Source organism: Macrotis lagotis, chromosome 3 (assembly GCF_037893015.1).
Source record: "Macrotis lagotis isolate mMagLag1 chromosome 3, bilby.v1.9.chrom.fasta, whole genome shotgun sequence".
NCBI lineage: Eukaryota > Metazoa > Chordata > Mammalia > Peramelemorphia > Peramelidae > Macrotis > Macrotis lagotis.
In genome coordinates, this window is record NC_133660.1 from 97,112,225 (window position 1) to 97,126,755 (window position 14,531).

The 14,531-nt window shown below is 35.2% G+C and overlaps 1 long non-coding RNA gene across 1 annotated transcript in view; it reads right to left on the minus strand.

Moving 5' to 3' along the window:
* Positions 1-12,282, minus strand: part of LOC141517712 (uncharacterized) — a 64,982-nt gene extending 52,700 nt beyond the window's left edge. Inside the window, exons 1-2 of the long non-coding RNA XR_012476959.1 lie at positions 12,209-12,282; positions 11,949-12,132 (exon numbers count right to left, since the gene is read on the minus strand). This is a non-coding gene — a long non-coding RNA (uncharacterized LOC141517712). The remainder of the gene's footprint in view (positions 1-11,948; positions 12,133-12,208) is intronic.
* Positions 12,283-14,531: the final 2,249 nt, after the last annotated feature.

Consider the following 14,531-nt stretch of genomic DNA (forward strand, 5'->3'; position numbering starts at 1 on the left):
AGTGAGCTGACATCCGGAATTGAAGATATAAAGTAATTCTTAATGTGGGGGTCATTGGACTTGATTTTTGTTTTTGTTTTTTTTTAGGTTTTTGCAAGGCAAATGGGGTTAAGTGGTTTGCCCAAGGCCACACAGTTAGGTAATTATTAAGTGTCTGAGACCGGATTTGAAGCCAGGTACTCCTGGCTCCAGGGCCGGTGCTTTATCCACTGTGCCACCTAGCCACCCCGGACTTGATTTTTTAAAAAACATTTGATACCTATTTCATTTTAATCTATTTTCTTTGTAAGGTGATTAATTTAAAAACATAATTCCAAAGAATCCATAGGTTTTTACCAGCATCCAGGCTGTCAAGAGTCCATGATACATGGGGCAGCTAGGTGGCAGAGTGGATAAAGCACCGGCCCTGGAGCCAGCAGTACCTGGGTTCATATCCGGTCTCAGACACTTAATAATTACCTCGCTGTGTGGCCTTGGGCAAGCCACTTAACCCCATTTGCCTTGCAAAAACCTAACCCCCCCCCCAAAAAAAAAGAGTCCATGACAGAAAAAGATTCAAAAATCATGATTTTTAAGACTTATCAGGTTCTTCTGAAATCTCCTTGTTTCATTTACTGTTTATGTTCATTATTTTACTGACATGTTTTAAACCAAAGCCACAATTGTCAAATATACATCTATAAAGGCACTGATAAAAATGCTTAAGAGTGCAGAACCAAGAGTTAAATCCATGGCATACTCCACTAAAAACTTCCTTTCCAAATGAACATTGAACAATTAATTATTCTTTTCTGGATTCAATCATGTAAGCAACAAATTCACCTAGACTTACCATTTACAAATTATAAATCCCCCTAATCTTATTGTCTAACCTTCAACTCTCTATCTTTACCACAAGAATTTCATAAAAGACTTTGTAAATCTTTTGTTAAAATTCAGATAAACAAAACAGTTCTCTTTTGATCTATGAGTTTAGTCATAGAAAACTTAATTTGTATTACCTTGGCATGACCTGTTTCTGGCACAACTAGAAAAAAGTCAAATCCTTTTGTAATCACTGTTTCCTTTTTTTAGATGGACACCAATCCCTTTAAAAATACATTCCAGAATTCTACTAGAAATTAAAGTTCATCTCCCTGCCCTTTAGTTTTCACACTCCATTCCCTTCCCCTCTTTGAAAAGTAGGACAATATTTAGCTTCCTCCTGTTCTGTACTACTCTCCCTTTTCCATGACATTTCATTTCAAAGATCACTAGAGTGTTTCAGCAATCACAACTGCTAGCCCTTTCCTCATGCTCGGCTGTGAACACTGAATTCATCAAGGTCAATTAGAAACTCGCATCTCCCTTTTCTCTTCATCATTCACCACAGATTCAGGACATCCTTTTTTTTTTGAGTTTTACTTCTATTACTTCTCAATAGTGTTGGGTATAACTATTTTCTGCCTCTATTGATTTCTTTCTTTAAATTGATTTTGTGAAATCAAAAAAGTATTTCCAGAACATAGTATAATAAAAAGGTGATTATATTTAAAACTATAAATCTATTCTAGTTATTCTTTTAAAATACATAATAAAGTATCCTGTATTTTTTTCCCTTTTTCCCTTTCCCCCCTTTCTCCCCCTCCTCCACCCTAATCAAAGAGATGGCTACTATTAAATATGTGTGTGTGTGTGTGTGTGTATCTGTGTGTAAAATCATGCTGTACATTCTTCTATTAATCTGTTTTTTTCCTCTGGATGCAGATAGCATCTTCCTTCATATATCCTTTAGAGTTAATTTGGGTATCTGTAATAGTCAAAAAATTGTTCTTAAAATAATATTACTACTGCATACAACACTGTCTTGGTTCTATTCATTTTCCTCTTCATTATTGTGTGTTAGTTTATTCACATTTTTCTAAAATTCAACATTTCTAAAATGAACTCATCATTTCTTACATCATAATCATATCCCACAACTTGTATAGCTATTCATCTCTGAAAATAGGCCTAGATTATTCAGTGTTATGCCCCCTATTAACATCTCTATCCTATTTTATTTTTTTTAATTTCACATAGCTTTTCCAATTATATGCAAAGGTAGTTTTCTACATTCATCCTATGGCAAGTTATGAGTTTCCCATTTTTCTGCCTCTCTAACAGTGAACAATCAGATATAGGTTTTACATGTACATGCAAGTTTAACATATTTCCTTATTAGTTTTGTTGTGAAACAAAAAATTAGAACTAAGGGGGAAAACATGAGAAAGAAAGAAACAAACATAAAGGAAATTTTGAAAAGTGAACATAGTATTCTTTGCTCTGCATTCAGTCTACATATTTTGTTTATTTGTTTTTCTAGATGTGGAAGTCATTTTCAAAAACAAGTCTCTCAGAATTCTTCCTGATCACTGAACAGTTCAGAGTAGTTGCAGCTATCATAGTTGATTCTTCTCACAATGTTATCCTTTAATGTGTGCAATGTTCTCCTAGTTCTGCTCACTTCACTTCATTCAGCATCAGTTCAAGAAAGTCTTCCCAGGCTTTTCTGAAATTTATCAGTTAAAGGTATCTCTCTCTCTCTCTCTCTCTCTCTCTCTCTCTCTCTCTCTCTCAATTACATGGAAAGGTAGTTTTCAAGACTCATTCATTTGCAAGTTTTTTTGAGTTCTATATTTTTTCACAACTATCCCTTCCTCTTTCCTCCACATGGAAGTGAAAAACCTTGTATAAGTTGTACATGTATAATTGAGTTTAACTTATACCCATATTAGTCAAGTTATGAAAGGGAAATTAGAACTAAGAGAGAAAATCAAAAGAAAGAAAGAAAAAATATAAAAGAAATTTTAAAAGAGAATAGAACACAGAATGTTTTGTTCTTCATTCAGACTCCATAGTTTTGATTTTTTCCCTTTGGATATAGATGGCATTTTCCTAACAAGTCTCTCAAGATTGTCCTTGATCGCTGAAATGCTGAGAGGAGAGGCATCCATAGAAATTGGTCATCTCACAATGCTGCTACTCTACTCACTTCACTCAGTATCAGTTCATGCAATTCTTTCCAGGCTTTTCCAAAATCCATCTACTCATTATCTGAAAGTTGTTTCCCAGTTTTCTGAACTCCTCCTAAACTTGGTTGCATTGGTTTAATTTATGCAAAGCTTTTTACTTTCCCTCTGTCCCATCTTTCCCCTATTTGTACTGTCTCTTTTCCTTTCCCCTTATCCTTCCTCACCAATATTTTGCCTTTGACAGCTGCCTGCCTCACACTGTACTTGCCCCTATTCCTTCCTATTTCAATGTAGAATAAGATAAATTTCCTTTTTTTAATTTAAATATTTTATTTGTTTTCCAATAATATACAATAGCAGTTTCCATCAATAACTTTTGCAAGGTTTTGAATTTAACAAATTTTTCCCTCTCCCTCCCTTCCTTCCACCTGCCCCCCAACAGAAGACAATCTGATAGTCTTTATATTTGTTTCCAGGATATGCATATATCAGAATTGAATGTGTTGATAAAAAACCAAATTCTTAGGAAAGAAAGAAAACATGAGAGATTGCAAAATTATATAATACATGACAAGTTTTTTAAAAAAAACTTGAAGATAATAATCTTTGGTCTTCATTTAAACCCCACAGTTCTTTCTCTGGATACAGATGGTATTCTCCATCAAAGATCCCCTAAAATTGTCCCTGGCTATTGCACTGATGGAGTAAGCATGTCCATCAAGGTTGATCATCACCCTATGTTGTTGTTTAGGTGTGTAATGTTCTTCTGGTTCTGCTTGTCTCACTCAGCATCAATTCATACCAAGTTTTTCCAGGCTTCTCTGAAATCTCATCCCTCCTGATTTCTAATAGAACAATAGTGTTTTATCATATACATATATCACATTTGCTCAGCCATTACCCAATTGATGGACATCCCCTTTGTGTGAAAAGTGTTTATATTTGTTTTCATAGAGTTTCTGAGTCTGACTTGGCAGGTTAACTCCAAAGTATTTTGTGCTGCCTGATGTTTTTTAAATGGGATTTATTTTTCTAACTCTTGCTGCTTGGTAATATATAGAAATGCTGAGGGTTTATGTGGGTGCTTTTTAATATTCTGCAGCTTTGCTAAAGTCACTAATTGTTTTCAGTAGCTTTTTAGATGATTTTTTAGGTTCCCTAGTTATACCATCATATCATCTACAAATAATGAGAGATTTGTTTGATCCTTTCCAACTCTAATTCCTTCAACTTCTTTTTTCTTCTATTATTGCTGAAGCTAATATTTTTAATACAATGTTGAACAGTAGTAGTGATGATGGACATCCTTACTTCACCCTGATTTTTTTTTAGGATTTTACAAGGCAAATGGGGTTAAGTGGCTTGTCCAAGGCCATGCAGCTAGGTAATTATTAAGTGTCTGAGACGAGATTTGAACTCAGGTACTCCTGACTCCAAGGCCAGTGCTCTATCCACTGTGCCACCTAGCCACCCCGTCACCCCAATCTTATAGGAAATGCCTCAGCTTATTCCCATTGCATATAATACTTGTTGGTGGTTTCACAAAGATGCTGCTTATCATTTTAAGAACCAATCAATTTTCTACACTTTCTAGTGTTTCTAGTGAGAATGGGTGTTGTATTTTGTCAAAGGATCTATTGAGCATCTGTTGAGATAATCATATGATTTGTTAGGTTTGTTATTGATATAGAAAATTATGCTGACAGTTTTCTTAATAATGAATTAACCTCGAATTCCTGGAACAAATTCTGCTTGGTCATAGTCTACTATCTTAGTGATAACTTGCTGTAATAGCTTTGCTAATATTTTATTAAGATTTTTGCATCCATATTCATTAGGGAAATTGGTCTATACTTTTCTTTCTCTATTTTGAATCTTCCTGGTTTAGGTATCAGCATTATATTGGTGTAATAGAAGAAATTAGGTAGAGTCCCATCTTTGCCTATTTTTCCAAATAGTTTATATAGAATTGGAACCAATTTTTTCCTCGAATGTTTGATAGAATTCACTTGGGAATCCAGCTGGCCCTGGAGATTTTTTTCTAGGACGTTCATTAATAGTTTGTTGAATTTCTTTTTCTGAGATAGGATTATTTAGGTATTTAATTTCCTCTTCATTTAACCTGGGCAATTTATGTTTTTGTAAATATTCATTCATTTCACTTAGATTATCAAATTTATTGGCATACATCTTGGCAAAATAGTTCTGAATTATTACATGTACTGCAGAAAAATAAAGTATATTTCTATCTGCATTCAGTTTTCTCCAAAAGTCTATCATGTCTAAGTTTTCTAACATTCTGTTTACCTCCTTAACTTCCTTCTTCTTTATGATTAGATTACCTAATTCTGAGAGAAGTAAGTTGAGGTCTCCCATCAGTAGACTTTTGTTGTCTATGTATTCCTGTAACTCATTCAGCTGCTCCTCTAAGTTAGAAGCTATACTGTTTGGTGCATATATATTTAGTATTAAAATTACTTCTTTGTCTTTGGTACCTTTTAGGAGAGTATAGTTTCCTTCCTTATCTTTTTTCTAATGAGATCTATTTTTGCAGCAGCTTTTTCTGAGATAAGGATTGCTATCCCTGCCTTTTTTCACTTCAGCTAAAGCATAATATATTCTGCTCCAGCCTTTTACCTGTAATTTGTATGTATCTCTCTGCTTCAAATGTGTTTCTTGTAAGCAGAATGTTGTAGGATTTTGGTTTTTAATTTATTTTGCTTATTTACATTTTATGAGAGAGTTCATCCCATTCAGATTCAATGTTATAAGTACTAATTCTATATTTCCCTCCATGCTAACTTCCCTCCATTTGTATTTTCCCTTTTTCCCACCTTATCCCTATTCCCCAGTATTTTGCTTCTAAATACCACCTCCTTCACTGTGTTTGTCCCCTTTTGCTTTGCACCTTCTTCCTTCCTTCCCTTCCTTCTTTCAGTTCTTCTTTTCCTCTCCCCTCCCCATTTCCCTTCTTAATTCTTGAAAGGTAAGATAAGTTTCTAAACACAACTGAATATGTACATGTATTTATCCCTCTTTGAGCCAAATCTGATGAGAGTAAGATTCAAGTGGTTCTCACCTCCTCCCTTCTTCCCCTCTATTGCAATAGGTCCTTTGAACCTCTTCATGTGATGTAATTTGCACCATTCAATCTCTTCCTTCCTAGCCTCTCCCTACCCTTTTAAGGAGATATTATTTTTAAATCATTCCATCAGAGTCACAGACAAGTCATGAATGTCCATTACTTCTGGCTAAGTATATTCCATCTAATAGAGTGACAGTTCCCAAAAGTTATAACAATCTTTCTCCCAGGTGGGGATATCTTATTTGATAAGAGGGTTTTTTTCTTTTCTCCTTTTTCACCTTTTCATGTACCTCTTGAGTCTCCTGTTTGAAGACCAAATTTTCTATTTGGCTCTAGTCTTTTCATACAGGAAATCTATCCTATTATCACTTATGGGTTGGGGCAGTTAAATGGCACAGTGGATTGAGTGCTAGATCTAGAATCAAGAAGACTTATTGATATCAGTTCAAATTCAACTTCAGACACTTACCAGTTATGTTTCCCTGGGCAAGTCAATTAACCCTATTTACCTCAATTCCTCAACTGTAAATTTAGCTGGAGAAGGAAATGTCAAACCACTTTAGTATCTTTGCCAAGAAGACCCTAAATGGGGATATAAAGAACCAAACACAATTGAAAAGCTATTGATGTTGATGTTGGATACATCTATATATGCACATTTGTGAGTTATGTGTGTTTGCAAATTCATTTATGTGTATATCTATGTATGCATGTATATTATGTGTGTATATGTGTGTATATATAATTATATTTATGTGACTTCAGTTTAGTGGATAAAGACTTGACCTCAAAAGCCAGAAATATTTGGGCTAATATCCTATCTCAGAGGATTAGGTAACTCCAAGTGAGTCACTAGCTATTCAGTGATCTAAACAAATCAAACTTCATGAGCATAGGATGTTCCTTATTTAGTAAAAATCTCTCTGGTTTGTGTTGTATTTAATATTTTATTAATTTTGCTAATAATTTAATGTTTAATATATTGTCATTTCTCAATTAAGTGAGATATTCAGCAAGTCAGAGTAGTCTATTACCACAATGGCCCTGGATTCAAGATAACCTGAGGTCAAATCTGGCCTCAAACAGTTAATAATTACTTAGCTGTGTGACCTTGGGCAAGTCATTTAACATCATTTGGCTTGCCAAAAATAAAGGACAAAAGAGGTATGTTTGATAAGTGTCCTATGCAAGGAGTATTCACATCAATAAAATTATGGAACCACCGAGATTTTTAAAGTTCAAAAAGAATGGCTAGGCAGAGTGGCAGGTGGCCAGAGATGGCTATATGACTTGGAGTCAGCAAGACCTTAGTTCAAATCCTACACTGCTCAAGTCGGTTAACTTATCTATAAAATGAGACTGATAATAATAGTACCTATTTCACAGGATTATTATGGGAATCAAGATTTGCTATTTATATATATATATATATATATATATATATATATATATATATATATATACACACACACACACAAACACATACATATATACATGCATGTGTACATAAACACATGCAGACATACACATTCATATATGCATATCAGGATGTATTTGTATATGCACCTGTATGTATACAATATGTTTATATGTGGAGTGGCATTTTTACATATTTTACATATAAATAGATATTTATGTTTACCTATATAAATGTGTTTATATATATATTTGCACATATAAAGTTATTTGCAAACTTTTAAGTCCCTATACATATACATATATGTGTTGAGTGCATATATGACTATACTTGCTAACATTATTAGTTTATCTGAAGTGATTAAGCCACAACAGATTTTAGAAGACAATGAAACCAAGAATCTGATTTAGTGAGTTCTCTTTCAAACTAATTATTCTCAAAATAAGCACCTGGTCCCAATAAATAAATTATTAGTCTGGAGAGATAGTTTAGATATAAAAAGAGGGAAGATAGGAGTGAATTTATTGTAAAGGTACATTATAGCAGGGAGAGAAAATCTATTAGCATTTTAATCATTTCTTCTTTCCATGATATGATGGAGGTCTGAGGAAATTCACTTGCTCTTTATTTATAGCATCAATTCAACTGTAGCCCAATTCTCTTTGAAATGAATTCACTTCAAGTCACCATGTCATTATTAATCCATGTCCTCAACTGCTGATAACTCTTTGATTGTACTTCACTATCATTCCAATTCACTGAAAGTATCAGATCCCTACCATCCTGGAATTCTGAGCTTTATTAATAGCTGCTGGATTGTAATTTCTAGCCATAGCCTTTGTAGGGGGTACAGTAAAACAGTGGGCAGTGGTTATTTAGACCATATTGAATTCAACTCCTGCCAAATTCCAGCGGCGAAAATATGTAATTAGTCTTTTAGGGAGGAGTAGAAAGACATTTCCATATGCTCAGGTTTAAGCAGATTTCTAAAACTACTACCAAGGGCCCCATTCAATCAAATATTGAAAGAGTATAGTTGGGTCATTCTTCAACATAAGTGAGAAACATTTGTCTTTTGTCTTTTAGAAAATTTATGAAGAACAAAAGCATGTTTTATCAAGAAACATAAGGTAAACTGTTCTTAACAGAAAAAAAAGTACTCATTTAACAAAAGGAAAAAAAAAACCTCTTCTCATAGAAAAAAATACAGGAGGGGCAGCTAGGTGGCGTAGTGGATAAAGCACTGGCCTTGGAGTCAGGAGTACCTGGGTTCAAATCCGATCTCAGACACTTAATAATTACCTAGCTGTATGACCTTGTGCAAGCCACTTAACCCCATTTGCCTTGCAAAAATCTAAAAAAAAAATACAGGAGACATTTGAAATTGAAATTTATTCTTAGAATGTCTAAAAATATTTAAGGCAGAAAAAGGTAAAGATACATGCAGAAAATCCCATGAAAAATAACAAAATAAAAACTCAAATGTGCCTTTATAAAACATGTTTTATATTATTTATATTTCCTTTGAGTTGGGATGTGTGCTTTTAAGAATTAATATGGGAGCTTCTTTGAAATGAAACTTGAATTTCTACCATGTACAGTTGATAAATCCATCTCCTTCAACAGATGAGAGTAGAGAGGGAGAGATGGAACAGCTAATTCCTTTGACCTAATTGGCACCATAGTGTATAGCTTCATCTTCATCTATGTAAGTTAATACTAGGAGTTGCAATATTTTCATGGTCTCTTGAAGTTAGATGAAGCATTGCATACTTATTGTCCTATGGGCCACTTTTTAAGAGACAAGCTCCTTTTGGATCAAATTAGAACATTAAACAAGGTCTGATCATGTCACTTCTCTGTTTAAAAAGTTTCATTGGCTGTCTTTTTGCCCTAGGGTACTATATAGATTCCTCAGTTTGACAGTTTAAGCACAAAAATCTGACTCCAACCCAAGCTTTCCCCCCATGCAATCTATGGTATAGCCAAAGTGGCCCACTTGCTGTTCCCCATAAGAGGAATTTAATCTTCTGTTTACTATGAGTTCTCATAAATTATTCCTCCTCACCTCTCCTCTTATCTTGTTTCCTTCAAAGCTCAACTCAATGACACATCCTTATGCCAACAGTTGTTAATGCTCTCTTTCTCATTGCTGAAATTACTTTGTGTATCTGTATGTAAACATACAATGTGTGTATATGTATATATATTTGTATATATGTATGTATGTATATATATGTCATATTTACTTATCAGTGTCTCTTGTTCCTAATACACTCCTAGAAGAAAGGTAAGCTCCATGAGAAAAGGGACTAATTATTTTTTTCTTTTATTTCTGGCCCTTGCTACATATTAGGCAGTTAATAAAACATTTAATTGAATCAAACATATAAATAATTGAACTGTTTTTATGTTTGTTCTGCTTGTTTAATTTCATTTTTTCCTAAATATTGTATCAGCCATTAAACAAAAGCAAGCACTGGCCCTGAGCCTAGAAGAAATCAGTTCAGGTTTAATGAGAAATGATCCTAATGAGAAAAGTAATATATTATTCCTTTCCCTTCCATTTCCTTTTAGGAGTAGTTGTTTTCGTGTTTGGTGCTAATAAATGTATCCTCTCCCCCCCCCCCCAGCCCCACTGTGTGTTTGGTTAGACAAATTCTCATGATCTCTTAGCTTAGTGATAAAGATTTAAGTGGAAAATGATGCCAGAAGGAATCAGCTTTAGTAGATGAGTACATTTTGCAAACCAAATTAAAATGCTTAGGGACTTTTGGAAAGAAAGTAGGAGGTCCTATTAGATAGCTATCCCCAAAGGAAAAAGTCTGTCTTCTCTAAACAGTACTATGTTCTCTTTCCCCAAACAACATCCTAAGCACTGTACTTATGTTAAACCAACTCACCACACCCATCCACACAGCCTGGCAAGCCTGCTCTTCTTTGTGGGGCTATCTTGATGAACCACAGGAAACCAGGTCAGAGCTTTCTGTTCCGTCCACTTCTGCTGAAGAACTCCAGAGTCACAGCCCTGCATCCCTCTAAACTACTTAAATGGATCTGTGATTTCAGAGATTTGGGGTTCCCTCCAACCCATCCATACTTGTCCAGATTGGACAACTCTTATTAATATCCTACCAAAATTTTGTCATATTCAATTAAAGAAAAATGATTGGAAGATCTGCATTTAAAACTGGACTCTATTCCTAGCTGTTTGAGCCTAAGTAAATCACATAATCTGTTTGCCTCAATTTCCTTATCTGTGAAATGGGCTGGAGAAGAAAATGGCAAACTACTCCAGTATCTCTGCCAAAAACCCCAAATGGGGTCACAAAGAGTAAGAAGTGACTGAGCAACCACAAATAAACTCCTAAACTATTTTAAGTTTATAGAAGAACATAGATGATAGATTGAAAGATAGACAGATGATAGATGATGGGATTTGTTTTTAAATTTCTTTCTCTGCTCTGTTCAAAATATTATGTGGTAGTTTGTTGATATCCTATAGAGTTTTCCAATATCAAATGTGATCAAAATGGATTGTTATTCTGATATAACATGAAGTAATTTATCTTATCCTTTCTCTCTCTCTTTCTCTCTCTCTCTCTCTCTCTCTCTCTCTCTCTCACACACACACACACAGAGAGAGAGAGAGAGAGAGAGAGAGAGAGAGAATAAAAAAAATGTTTCAGAACTTCCCACTCAAATAAGAGACTAGGCAGATTAGTTGGAAGTGTGTTCTTAGAAGCAGTTGTGACTCCATCAATTCAGAGCAATCTCTGAAAGCTACCAGAAAGATACAAATCAGTGGAGGTTTCTACTTTTCAAGGTTTATACCAGAGAGTTAAACCACTTTCCCTTAGACTAGAGCCTGAGACACCAACTCAGAGCAGAGCAAATACCTACATTCAAGAGTAAAAGTGGGCTGACTAATGAGTTGACATACTTCTTTGGTATATCCAATACTATACAAATTTTGTAATTCTATATCAACAATTCTTTACCTTTTTTTCTGTAATGGATCCCTTTACCAATCTGATGAAACTTATTGACTAAAACTTCTCAGAATAATTTTTATGTTCAAGATATAAAAAAAAAACATAGGATTTCAAAGGAAACTATAGAAATGCAGTTATCAAAATACTTTTCAAATATTTTCATGGGTAAAGTAGTTTCTCTTTATTCACACAAATATGAATGCAAAGAATGAAGAAATAGAAATGACAGTGAATTGGAGAAAGAAATAGAGCAACTGAGATCAAATATGCACAAAAGAATGTATCAGTGATGCCATAATTTTGAGGATGTTGAAGGATGGATTCTTATATTGTCAAAAAGGGAATATCAAAGACACAGATAAAATCTCAGGTCTTATTACAAAATAAAAAGAGGAAATATCAGTAACTTTTAAACCTAATACCAAATCTCATCTGTACAAAAACTGTGTACCACTCACCTGATTCTTGCTCCTTCCTAGTGTGATGGATTGTAATGATAGGGAAGGGTGGGGGTGATGTCACACTAAATCATTCCTCTTTCTGTGAGTAGCTTTAATTGAAGACCCTTCCTTGACAAGAGGAGGGAGAGGAAGGAGAAGCCTTTCCTTTTATCCTTTGATCAGTCTGAGGCTGTACCAACTCCTATAAAAGAGAAGAGTTGAAGCCTTTTCCTTGGAGGGGGGGAAGGGAGGAAAGATAGACTTTTTATTTTATTTACCTCATGATTTTTGAGATCCATTAGTTCCACTACCAATTAAGGCCCATCTTCCTTCTGCTCCCCATCCTTTTTTTTCCTATAAAAACAAAGGTCAGGGAGCACTAGGTTTTGTGCTGAGGTTGTTCTTTTTTTTCTTAGTACAAAGTCTTCATTTTAAGGGTTGCACCTTGGACGATATGGCTCATATCTGCAGCTTTAGAGAGTCGGGGAAGATTTAGGTTGTTTGTAATAAGTTTTATTAGTTGGGGGCTGGGGGATTGAGGGAGGGAGAACTGAGCTGGAGTATTTCCTTCTACAGGATCTTCTTGGTCCCTTGACAATCGTTTCTGACTTACACTGAGCCTTTTGACACCTGCCAATCCACCAAGCCTCATAACCAATCAGACATGACCTTTCCTTTGCTTCCTGTATCAGGAGAGGCTAAAGATTCCTTTGAGGACAGGCTTCATCCCCTCCCCTGGACAGGTCTCAGAGGAACAATAAGGTTTTTGAAGCTCTAGGTGGAAGGGCTGATTCCAATCTGTTGGCACTCTCCCTCTGTTGTTTTTTTATCAGCACAGAAATGAATGGAAGCATATGGAATAGTCTCCTACATACATTTCTACTCATATCTTCCTGCTTCTCCCCAATCCAGAGATGATGCAGGATAACATAATGGAAAACCTACAGAATCCAATGATATGGATTATTAGTCAATCAATCAGTATTTATTAAGGGTCCTCCATGTATTATTAAGCATTATTGAAAGACCAGAGATGGGAAAAGAGGCAAAAGATAGCGCTCAAGGACATTACAATCTAATAGATTCAGATCTCTTCTCTGACATATCTTATATGATTTTAGGTAGATCGACTTAACTTCTTTGAATATCACTACTCCAAAAAATAATAGAGTTGGGCTAAATACCTATGAGGTCTCTTCCAGCTCTAGGCCTTAGAATCAGTCTGCTAAAATATAAATCTTGGGCAAACCCTAGAAACGGTCAATGAGTTGGACCCAAAATGGAAGGAGAACAGACATGGACTGTCTTTGAACAATTATATAATGTTTTCAATGCCTCTTCAAGTTTTCTAAGCTCTCCTGTTTGTCCACTCTCTTGTCCTTGTCCACCCTTGACCTTGTCCACCCACTCATCTGCCTTCTTTTTTATATTAATACTCCTAGCTATGGTTCTGTGGGATATTGCAAGGGAGAATAGAAGAGGAAAGCAGGGGGAAATAGATTAATAGATTTTGTAGGGATCACCTCAGTAGGTCACATGGGAAGCTTCTTATTACCTGGTCTACAGTTGACCTGAACCTAACAGGCATAGGAGTCAATCAGTAGTAGTTCTACATGTGGAATCTTCTCCTCTTGTCTTGGAGACTATGGATGAGGCTGAGACCAAAAAACACCATGCATAATGAATAGGAGTAGAAAAAAGAGCATTATCTGGGCAAAGATACAATCAGAGGCCATGCTGGAATCTTGTGCCATAGATTTAGAGCTGAAGTGTATCTAAAAGATCATCTAGACTGTTTCTAGATGAGGAGACTTAAAGTAACTTGCCCAGGATCATGAAGGGAGTATTCACCAGAGCCAGTCTCTAAATCCAAGTCTAACATTCTTCCCCCTTTCCATATTGAATACCAACAGAATACCAAATCCATAGAATGTAGAATCCAGAAGGCTACACTTCTGGAAAGGAGTTATCTGGTCTTTGGTTGAATATTCCAATCCCTACTTCATTTTTAAATGCTTCTAATTATTAACAAATTCTGTTTTCATGTTAAAACTCAAATAGGCCTCCCTTACCTTCTATTTCATAGAAAATATAAAAACTAATTTTTCTCAAATATTTGAAAGTAGTTATCATGAGACATCCACTAAATTTTCTCTTGTCTAGACACCAGTCCCTCTTTTAAGCTATCTATTTCTCATGGAAATGGCAGACCCTTCTACGAACATGATTATTCTTTTCTACAGCTGTGGTTTCTCAAAATTCATCCTAAAAATCTGACTCTCCACCTCCACAGTATTTCAAAGGCTAGTTTGAGAGCTCAAATAAGAGCTTTCCTAGTCCAAGGTTTTAGGAAAAAAATTATTAAATTATTAAACATTCTGATTTTTAGCATTAGAGTTGATGAGTATAAGAGAGTGAAGTTGAGCAGAAAGAATATTTCATTGATAATAGAAGGACCGGGCCAACTAGGTGGTACAATGGATAGAGCACTGGCCCTGGAGTCAGGAGGATCTGAGTTCAAATCTAGCCTCATACACTTAATAATTGCCTAGCTGTGTGATGTTGGGCAAGTCACTTAACCCCACTGCCTTGCAAAAAGAA